Source organism: Herpailurus yagouaroundi, unplaced genomic scaffold (genome assembly GCF_014898765.1).
Source record: "Herpailurus yagouaroundi ecotype Mexico unplaced genomic scaffold, PumYag 162, whole genome shotgun sequence".
NCBI lineage: Eukaryota > Metazoa > Chordata > Mammalia > Carnivora > Felidae > Herpailurus > Herpailurus yagouaroundi.
The window spans coordinates 26366312-26374949 of NW_024412403.1; positions in this window are offsets into that span (position 1 = coordinate 26366312).

Here is an 8638-nt window from a genome sequence, read left to right on the forward strand (position 1 = left end):
TGGAAAGCGGTAAAGGCAGAAGAGGAAGTTGTAATGAGGAAGGATTGCTAAACTGACATTCGAGAACTTAGGTTCTGACCCTCTTCTGTCACTGCTGGGCACCACTCTAACTCTCTTAGGCTCTGTGTTCTCATCTGTAAAGGGTGGCATTGAACTCGGTGATCTTCAGGGGAACTGCCAGCTCATATCCTAAAAGGATCATGAATTTTAAGAAGCCTGCAATAGAAAATCTCCCTAGCCCCGGCATGAACAGCAGAACTGAGCTGAAAAGAATATAAAGGAAGTGTGGTTTCATTTAAGAAGAAACTGTGAGGTGCTTTTACAGCAAGATAGTTGTATGATCATCTGTGACAGAAGAGAAAAGATAGCAGAATCAACCTGGCTCATAAACAGCTATACAGTTCTCTATGTATTGTCTGTAGAAAGAAAAAAAAGACTAAGTCTTGACACCTTATTACTGTCCCACATTTTTTTTTTTTTTTTTTTTTAATCAAGGAAAAGTATTTCTCTTAGGAGTAACAATGGGATGATTCTGTTACACAGTCAGAAGTTGGGTCATCTACAGCTCAGCCCCTAATAACTGGCTTGGACATTTCCACCTGGGCATGGAAAATGAAAATGTAAAGCAGTATGGTAATCTGTGTAGTAGAACATAATTCCATCAATACATCTCACCTTTATTCTGAGATTATATCTTTCCTATTATGGGAGTGGAAAATTGTTCTTTCTTTCATAAAGTGATAGTAATAGTAGACGGTAGGTTTTTATTTGGGTTTATTTCTTAAATTTTGAGTCCTTATTTGGTAAAAATTAAAACCACAAGCTTATGTAGATGATTAACCCTACTAAAATCACTACCCAATAATTTTAGATAAATTATTGAAGGTTTTAGAATATTGATTGTTTGTACATCTCTTATTATCTTTGCTCTCTCCTACCTCTACCACACAAATAATTCTCCAGAGAGATACCACTAAATCTTAACCACCATCACCCCAAAGCCAACATCCTTGAAACAAATTTGCTTACTCCTGGGTGCTCCCCACAATTAACTGAGTAAGTAAGTTTCTGGCTATCTCACTGTGGGGAACTTGTTCCTTTCTGTTCTCATCAGATAGCTCTGAAACTAGAAAATCCAGCATCTGGGCCCCCTGCTAAGTTGCTGCCACACGGCCTCTCAGAAAAGCACCAGAAGAAATGTGGGGCCCTTGTGCACTGCTGAAGCCCTTCTGAAAGAAAGATCGGGGAGTTTCCTTTAACAGAAAAGAAAATGTAGGCGGAGTTGAGCTAGTGACATGTAAAACCACATTTCCTTTGCTTCTTCCATTTCTTTTCATCTTCATACCTGTGTGAACAAAGCACTAGCAAACAGAAAGTTCACATCCTGCAGGGCTACCCTGCTTTTCATCAAAGTGTGGAGGGGATTTCTGTCCCAGATTGACACAGACTGGTCTCATCTCAGAGAACAAAGTGAACCAGCATGTGAGATACATAAATATCATAGGAAACCACTAAATATGTAGTGCTAAAGGGGACTTCAAGAGTCCTTTAGCCTTTATTTGACTTGATTTTGTTTTATTTTAGGAGAGCCTTTCAAAACAAAAAGTCCTCTAAGAACATAAATTGTAACGTATGAAAGTAGAGTTACTGCTCTGCATGAAAGACAGTGGAGATTCTTGGAACAAACTGCCTTCACATCCTTCTTAGTGACTGCCCCACCCCCAGGTCCCCCAAACTGTCACCTACACCAAAGCTGTAGGTCAGCTCTGAGTGATCTATAGCCCTGGGTATCTACGAAGCCCTATAAGAAACTGCTTAACTAGTCTCATCCCCTTAAGTGGCTTAAATTGCTTAAGAAACTTCCAAACATTCTACAGCTCTTAGTAGCCACAGAGGCAAGGACCAAATCCCAAATCTCCCCATTCCATTTCCAGCATTCCTGTGATATACCACCTCTATCCAGGCTTCTAGTTTTTATCTCTATCATATAAGATGTTCCATCTAATGGAATTGTAGGATATTTCTTCACACTCTGATCGACCACAAAAACAGCCAGAAGAGAAAAACACAGGGAAAAGAAAAAAACAGGGTAAGTTTTCCCTGCTAAGTTAAAGCAAGGCTTTGTTGGAACCAGGACAACTGCTAGTGAATCCAGAGAGTATCTTAGATGTCCTCACTGGGAGGGCAACCAGGATAGGCTATAAGAACAGTTCCTATCAGAACCTGAAGACAGCAAGTGCCTTCCTTACATCAAAAAGCCAGTTTTAGCAAAATTCATTCCTAGGGAATATGGAAGCTTCTAAATGTCCACTGCAATTACCTAGAAAAAAAGGAAAACATATGCCCATTGCTCCTAACTGGTTCTTCAAAACAGAGGTGCTAAAGTCCTATATTATTGTAGCTGTATGTTCAAAGGGCTATGCACAATGTGGGTGGGATTTCCTTGACAACAGAAGAAAATGACAACAGCATGTATAAAGTCCCAAATGTCCCACTCTATATTTTATATTATATTATATTATATTATATTATATTATATTATATTAATTCTTTTGCAGAAATGACATATTTCTGTACCACACTCTAGAACCAGTGAGAAGAAAGCTAAGGTAGGTGGACCAGCAAAACTCAGTAAGCCAAATTCCAATCCCATACCTAAGTGAATTTGATACAGATGTGTAGCCAGATACAAAGAAACTTTAGAACAAGATCTGAGACTGTTAGTTAAGTAACCCTCTTCTTAGTCATTACCACTAACTTAATGCTCATTAGAAGTAAAATGAGGACCTATCCCATTACCCACTGCTTGGTTTCCTGTCATGCTAATGGACAGGAAGAGAATGAGAGACTGCTATAAAGAAAGAACTCATGTCTGAAAGCAGCCTGCAGCTTGGCCACATGTCTGGCTGTGCTAAATTGTTCTGAGCAGTCAACTTCACTGAAATCTCATTACTGGAGATGCCAGAAATAGCACCAGCAAAATGCCCTAAGAAAATTCAGGAAGTTTGTGTTGCCTCTTCCCCTTTCCTTCTAGACCAATTCAGCATAGGAACTACTAGGTGAGACAAATAAGCCAGCTGTCCAGAGGGTGGAGGGTGCTGCTGGTGCGAGGTGTTAGAGCTGGGGGGGTGGAGGCAGCTGATGCAGTCTGACAGACCGCCAGAGAGATAAGGAGGGCATCCAAGGGGGCATCAGGAGAGATGAAGGCCTGGCTGTGGGGTGTTAGAGCCTCAGTGGGCTGAAGAGGGCATCTGCAGGAAGAAGGGGGAAAGAGTGGCGATGAAGAGTTGGTTACATACACAGAGGTTGATCAAATGAATATATTAAGGATAATGGGAGCCTGGTTTCTCATTCCTGAAAGAGTTACAAATTGGAAAGGGAGAATACTAGAATGAACTCTATGGGCTTGACTGGAACTGAAGATAATAGAGTGGACTCATAATTTTTAAGATAGATAAATGATAGCTAAGTAGATAGAGGAATACAGGTGCATATGTGTAAACACATTTATATGTGCTTGTCCACTGAAAGGGGCTGGGAGACTGACCCTGGACAAAAGCAATAAGCATCACCTAGAACCCAAACCTTAATTTCTACAAACCATTCTTTACTAAATCAGGCCCCTTGGGGAAATGATTGACTTTAGGACTAGGGCAGGAAAAGAACAAGATGAGTCTTTTTGTTCCCAAAAGTACAAAAGTGTTTAAAACATGATGTGGGCATGTCAAAAGAACACAGAAGCCACATTAACAGGACTCCATTGGCTAAATCAGAAACAGTTTGAGTATCAAAATAATTAGTGAATCATTTGAATAAATGGGAAAATAGGTATCCATACTGATTTTAAAAAGTGAATAAATTGAGTTTGTCGTGAGAGATAGAGGAGTTACATAATCTCAAAACACCTCCCCTAAATAATTATGACTTAACAAGTGGAAAAGAATAACTTTAAGGCCCCACCTTAATCAGGTGATTAAGTGATGGAGGGTGAAGGTGGGGTGGGAAGAGGCACGGGACTGCTATTTACCATAAGAAAATGCAGTTTGATTTTTTTTTTAATGATATAAATGTAAAACTGATAAAAATATTAAATTGGAAAACATTTGGTAAAAATTTTTGGCTGTTATTCTTAGGGCTTATTCACTGAAAGCTAGAAAAGAAACAACAAATTTTATGAATTAAGACTATTCTGGGGCGCCTGGGTGGCTCAGCCGGTTAAGCATCCGACTTCGGCTCAGTCCGCGGTTCGTGAGTTCAAGCCCCGCGCCGGGCTCTGTGCTGACAGCTCAGAGCCTGGAGCCTGTCTCAGATTCTGTGTCTCCCTCTCTCTCTCTCTGACCCTCCCCCATTCATGCTCTGTCTCTCTCTGTCTCAAAAATAAATAAACGTTTAAAAAAAAATTATAAAAAAAAAAAAAGACTATTCTGTGGGGTGATGAGCATTGAGGGCACGTGTTGGGATGAGCATTGGGTTTATACGTAAGTGATGAATCACTAAATTCTATTCCTGAAATCATTATTACACTATATGTTAACTTTTTTTAATTTTAAAAATTAAAAGAAAGACTATTCTGTGATAACAAAGCACTTGAAACGAAGGGGGGGCGGGGATCATATAATGGCTCTAAATACAAATCCTGATCCTTAGAGTTTCAAATTTAACCAATGTGAAAAAAGCAATTCAAAAAGTTAGTGAGTACTATTATTCGTCATTGTAGATAATAAAATACTGACATGTATGGAGTCTTCCTAAAAAGCAAGCATTGTTCCTCTTGCTTTATACACATTGTGACATTTAACTTTCAAAATTTCTTTATGAGGTAGGTATAATTAATTTCCCCACTCTACAGATCAGAAAACTGAGGTACCTTAATTCTAACCCTGCTATTTAATGCCTTGGTCATTAAGGAGCCTTCTAATTCTGTTACGTGCTCAATGTTTGCGTGCCTCCAGAACTCATGTATTGAAGACTTAACTCCCAATGTGACAGTATGGGAGCATGCCGTAGCTCATCTGAACCTACAAATTAGGTTCCTGTTAGGCAGTGAGGCCTTTGGGAGGTAATTAGGTTTACATGAGGTCATGATGGGATTAGTGTCCTCCTAAGAAGTAGAGAGACTAGAATGTTCTCTCGCCCAACACATATACCTCCTCCCTCCTTCAGCCCCCTCAGCCTTATGAAGCCAGTGAGAAAGCATACATTTGTAAGCCAGGAAGAGAGCCCTCCCCAAGAACCAAATCACCCAGTATCTTGATCTTGAACTCCTCAGCCTCCAGAACTGTGAGAAATAAGTTGTTTAAACCACCCAGTCTATGGTTTTTGTTACAGAGCCTGAGTTGACCAACATACCCCCACTCTGTCCAGACTTTCCCCATCCTAATCCATACACCAGCCTATCTCCCAAGTCAGCTTTCAAAGACCTTTATCCACATCACATTCATACTTAAAAAAGTGTGATGGTATGTTGCCTTAGGTTGGGTTTTAAACCCACCAGGGTATCCAAAGCTCTGTACCTTTGGACCCAATTACTATTACTAACTTTACTTCTCCCTATAGTTTTCAATGAAATGTTCCCTCCAGCCAAGTCCCCAAGCACATCCTATGCAACCCCTTCTCTCTGCCTCTATACATGCTCTCTGGCTGTTTCTGGAATGTCCTTCCCCCATTCTCTCCAGAAATTTATTTTTCCCTTTTGAGACCCACTCTAAGTGTTTAATCTTCTGAAAATATTTCTCCAAATTTCTGTGCTCCCTTAACACTAGACTTATGGATCCATTTTGGAAAGCATTTATTTAGGATCAGTTTCAGCCAAAGACTCAAAATGCCCCAAGGGCAAAGACAGTATCTCCTTGTCTTTGTGTCCTCGACCCTAGTAGAGAGACTTGTAGTAAATGCTCATTAAACTAATGTTGAGGGAATGAATTGGATCTGTGAATATACTCTTTCTAAATTTTGATAGCCATTAACTTTGGCTGCAGTAGTACTTTTAACAAGTTGAGGCTTATTTTAGAGATAAACTTGCTTATCCAATTTCCTAACATTGCACATTTCCTGCACTTCTACATCGAGTTCACTGATCTACTATCAAACTGAAGGATTGCTTGTCATTACATCTGCAGTGAGTCACTTGCCTGGGGAAAAGCACATGTCACACATTTACATTTTGCCCGTAAGGTAAAGGCACTTTTTTGTTTTCAGAAAAGAGCAAGAGTCTTGCAAACTAAAACAGTAAATCCAATGCTGACTATGGTCAGTGATGAAAACCTAGTTCCGCTTCTAAAAATGTACAATTTTTGGAGGCACGTTCCTGGTCTTGAGCTGGTTATTTGGGACTATTATTACTACTGATGAGTTGCAAATTCCAAAGTCCCATTCAGATGACTTGTGCAAAGAGAGCCTGGAAAAAGCTCTTGGGCCAAGATGTTTCTTTGAGGTTTGTCAACTGCTAACAACATCACTGGTGACCTTAAAACTTCCACTAAAAGAGGAGGCTCAACATTTGTATGAAAGGCCACTCAGGGGGAGGGCAGTGAGAGTGATGGCCTTTAAAGGACACATCACTTAGGAGGCACCTACGATATTCTAGATGGCCTTCCTCAATGGAAGGAGACAGAAACAGTTCTTTCAAGGTCCCTGCTGTAGCATGATTTGAAGTATAGACTGCTATATTTGAGACACACATGCACATGCACACACATACACATATATTTCCAGTTTCTGTGTTTACCAGCATGATGTAGCTCATTTGAACCTAGAAATTAGGTTCTTTTCTGGGCAGCAGTCATATAAAAGAGCATTAAACTAGACATCAGGAACTTGGAGTAAATGATCATAGCAAATAATAACAAAGCAACGAACAGCATGTGCCACAAATTGCTCTAATGATTTACACACAGTAAATGAATTAGTCCTCTTAACAAACCTGGGTACTATTACTTTACAGATGGGAAACTGAGGCACAAGACTGAGTTGACCACATCATGAGGTTCTAAGTGGTAAAGCTGGGACTTGAGACTAGACATTCTGGTTAACAGGGTCTGGGCTCAGCTGCTAGCTCCAACATTTAGTAATTTCTAGTATCTATGTACAAAGTATCCTTATCTTATATCCTTTTGTGATTCTTCCCATTTGTTTGGGTTTTTAAGCATCAGCAGATCTGCCTTGCAAATAACCCTCACGCCTAAGGAGTATGAAAGGAGATAGTATACATCCAATTAGTTGTGTGATATTAATTAAATGGGCCAGATCATAGATGATCTTTTAGCTTAAATACTAGGAGACAACTAATAAAAGATGCTATTTCTTCAGCCAGCATTCACATTCCTATTCATAAACCTATCCCTAGGTCATAAAAGCTCCCATTTTGTAACAGACACATACACAGGCATCTCCTACAATTCAGTGATCTACACCTCATCACATCCTGCATTCCCTTTAATCCAACAGTGAAAAATGCTTCTCTTAAAAAACCGGAAAGTAGAACCATGTTGAAATCTCTGTAGCTTTCACCCCTCTGGTACTCCAAAGTGTCTTCTGTTTGGAAAAGCTCGGGAAGCACTATTTGGTTTGGTCATAATTCTTGCAATATTACATCACTTTCATACTAACAATCAACACAAATAAATGTTCAGAACTTAAACCAAGTGAGAGCAGTGGAGTGCGCTGAATGAGATAGGCCCCCAGGAGGTTTGCAGTGCTTGAGTATCTAGCAACCTGATCTCAGCAAAAATGTCTGGTAAACTTGATTTGTCTTATCATTTCACAGCTCCACTGCCACCAAGATTAAACTTCGGGATTTCATTTCTTTACTCAGAGTGGGAACGTATTCAACTGTAGCTGCTTCTCTGCCTGCAAGTTTTATGGTGGCAGTGAACTAGAGTATATTGTGTTATTAAACCCTAACCAGGCAGTAAATTACAGAGAGAAAAACAAAAGCAAATTCTGCTGAGGAGGATGGTTTTTGTTTTTTAAGTGAATGACGGACTCTACCTTACTCTGAATGAGCAAATTGTGAAACATTTCTTAGGGATTTGTCATCATACTTCATCTTTATTTTGTCTTCAGTTTAGCAGTGGAAGCAATATTTAAAAGAAAGTTGCTACATGGAGGAAGGTCAGCTGAGAGAACACTGGTGCCCTAGCAGTTGTGACACTTACCAAGTAAACCCTGTTTCAATAACTCTTAGGACTGTGCTTTTAAATCCATGGATAAATATGCAGAGGAAGAGAATGAAACCCAAATATTTCAACATTTTCAGCTTTCCTGAAACTGCTGAGTATAGGTAGCAATATCTTTTGCTCATGGATTTCAGATTTTTCAGGGGGAAGTGATGAGGAAAGGAGGAGACAGAGCAATGCCATAAAATAGACAAAACCATTCTTTGCCTAAGTTGCGTAAAGACCATGGGGAGCAGAAGGGAGAATGGTAGCTTCCTGGAAGGCTGAGAGTGTTGGCCTCCCATGAAACCTATTTCTGTGAGTTTTTTCAACCCACTTCCACCCCCAAAGTTGGAGCAGAACTTGGGAGATGAAGAGCAAGGCATCTTTGCACCAAATAGGGAAGCACAAAACTCAGTAGCTCTATGCTTCCTTCAATAGTCCCTGCTTCCTTCGATAATGAACACAATCACCAAAATATC